Source organism: Echinops telfairi, unplaced genomic scaffold (genome assembly GCF_000313985.2).
Source record: "Echinops telfairi isolate 266 unplaced genomic scaffold, ASM31398v2 ScPeMD7_37;HRSCAF=141, whole genome shotgun sequence".
NCBI lineage: Eukaryota > Metazoa > Chordata > Mammalia > Afrosoricida > Tenrecidae > Echinops > Echinops telfairi.
This window is the reverse complement of record NW_022103935.1, coordinates 1,925,452-1,928,050: the sequence shown is the minus strand read 5'-3', so window position 1 is coordinate 1,928,050 and position 2,599 is coordinate 1,925,452. Positions and strand designations below refer to the sequence as shown.

Genomic DNA, 2,599 nt, shown 5'->3' with positions numbered 1-2,599 from the left:
CCCCCGCCGCCTCCTCCTCCATCTACCTCAACGCTGTCCCGCTTCGCCGAGGAGGCGGTCCCCCCCGCAGGCAGTCCGGCCCGCAGGCCGCCGGCGTGGTCATCTCCCGCACCCTCCCAGCCCTCCCCGGCGCGCCCCCGCCGCCCGCAGCCTCCCCCGCGGCTTGCGCGCCCACGACCCCCCCGGCCCGGGCTCGCGACGGCCGAGGGCTCCGTCGGCCCACACCGAGCTGGGTGCCCGTGGCCGGTGACGTCCGCCCGCTCGTTTCCCGCCCCCAGACGTGGCGCCCCTGCAGATTCCATCCTGCGCCCCTCTAGGGCCTGAGGCTGCCACCTCCCTCTCGCGCTCCCGCCCCCCTTAGCCCCTCCCGCCCTCCGCGCCCCCGCGGCTGGGTCCTCTCTGTTTCTCTCTGAGCTGTCCTCGCCCCGCTGTGCGCCTGCCCGCCTCTCACTGTCCCATCTCCCTCTTGCCCCTCTCTCTGGCCCCCCCTGATCACGTTCACTCTTTCTCTCTCTCTGTCTCTGCCACCCACCTCTGTCCTTACTGCTTTTTCTCTCTTGACTTGATATCCCCTGGGATGAGTCTCCCTAAATTTAGGGAATGCCCCCAGGGTCCCCAAAGTCCTCTGCATTGTCCATACTTTGTGGTTACTAACCAGATCTCCTAAAAATTGTAAATATCTGTCTTCACTGGTAAATTTCTTTGGGCCCCCCAAACCTGGCCTGTGTCTTACTGAGGTTCTTCAAACCAGGGGAGTATTCCTCCCTCCTTGTTTACTAGATATAACGAATTCAGTTATTGAAAAGGATATCGGTTTTATGCGCACATCAGCTACTCGTCTCTCCCTGAGTCCCCATAAGTTAGCTTAGTGCTTCCTGGCCTGGGAAGGACATTGAGGGTGTCCCCTGAAGCCGCACATGTGTGTTGGTTTTTTGGGGTGCATTCCTAAAAGCAGAAATGAATTTCTACTTCTCTGCTGCCACTCAGACTTCGCTCAGCCCCCGGGCAATAAGTCCTGTGTTTTCCATCTATTTGGACAATGTGTTTCTTAGATCAACCGCTCCCCCCTCAATTTCACATTGAGAAATTTCCTGGGCACCCCCTGTCACCCCTAAGTGGCCTTGGAATCGGCTGACTTGGAGTTTACCCGCTGTAGGCACAGAAACTGTGTGCCCCAACCCTGCGGGGCAATGTTTCTTGACCCCCAGTCGTGGACTCTGCTTTCTCGAGGTTGGTCTCCAAAGTACTGGAGAACCCCGTTTTTCCCACAGTGGTGGGGGCCCTGCGAAACCCACATTCGGGGTCCCTCATTCACCCCGAGGCAAATCAGAGGGCGTTGAGCCGAACTGTTCTAGGCTGCCCGCCGCCCTCGGCGCTGTCCCAACCCCGCGCCCCGGGACCCGTGTTTCAGGCCCTTTTGGCGAAATCCCCCAAACCGCTCTGAATTGGGGGGATTTCTGTGTCCTTGGACCCGCGCCTGCGGGGACCAGGGTAGCACTTCTCCAGCGTGCAGAAAGCGCCTGGGCATCGCCCCCAATCTCCCCCAAATTTGGGCATGGTCTTCGGTCTTCCGGGGTCCCCGCTCACCTTCCGCAGCGTCCACTACAGCTGGGCGCTCCTTCCCTCGCTTGCCTTCTCCGTTCCTCGTGCGCCCGCGGACACAGCCTCCAACCTCGCGGTGAGCTGCCCGCTCGCCTCCTGCCCCGGGGCCAGCCCCAGCGGCTGGCGCAGGCTCCGGCGGCCCGGGAGAGGCCGGCGCGGGCCCGGGGAGACCTGGCGGCTGGGCGGCCACGCACGCTCGCGAGAGGCATTGGCAAGCCAGCCCCGCTTCGTTCGTTCTTGGCAAAGATCATGGTTCTGGGGCTTGGCCTTGGAGGGCCCGCGCGGGGCGGCAGGGTAGCCAGGTGAGGGGCTCTCAGCTGGGCCGCACACCGCCGGCGGAGCTCTGGGCAGAGAACTCAGGGCGGCGCGGGCAAAGTGATTGATGGACGGGCGGGGGGCGCGGATCGCGGACTTCCGCCGGTGGCTGCCCTGGCCCCCTAGCACCCCTGCCGGGTTCGGGCGGGCCGGGGGCTTGTGCCTGGGTTTGGTTCTGTGGCAACCACACTGCTTTTCATATTGTTCAAACACTCCAGGCGGTGGCCGCCCTAGACCCCCCACCCCAGTCTCGTGGTGGTCCCCGGGTTGAACCCGCGCCTCCTCAAGCGCAGTGCACCAAGGATCGACATTTTGGGTGACCCCCAAAGCGCGCACTGAATTCGGTCGGGCAGGTAGGGTAGAGCTAGGTGTTCTGCCCGGCCGCCTCACACCTGGCGCTCGCCCTGACTGCTCTGAGCCGGGCCCAGGGCTCCCGCGTGGCACCAGGTGTGTGTGTGTGGAGGTTGGGGGCGCTCAGGATCCTGCAGCAGCTTTAGGAGCCGCCCGACCCGCTCTGCCTGCTCAGGCAGGTGGCGGGTGCGCGCCCCGCCCGCAGCCAGGGACCCTGACGCAGACGCAGGACCTGAGCCCCGACCCAGGGCTCCGCCACCTGAGTGCGCGCTGCAACAGGGTGCCCTCGCCGCGTGGCCCTCTCGAGGGGACACCCCCCTCCTGCCACCTG

General features: G+C 64.6%; 1 protein-coding gene across 1 annotated transcript in view; it reads left to right on the top strand.

Moving 5' to 3' along the window:
* Positions 1-2,599, top strand: part of IGF2 (insulin like growth factor 2) — a 13,399-nt gene that overhangs the window by 5,159 nt on the left and 5,641 nt on the right. The window lies entirely within an intron of this gene.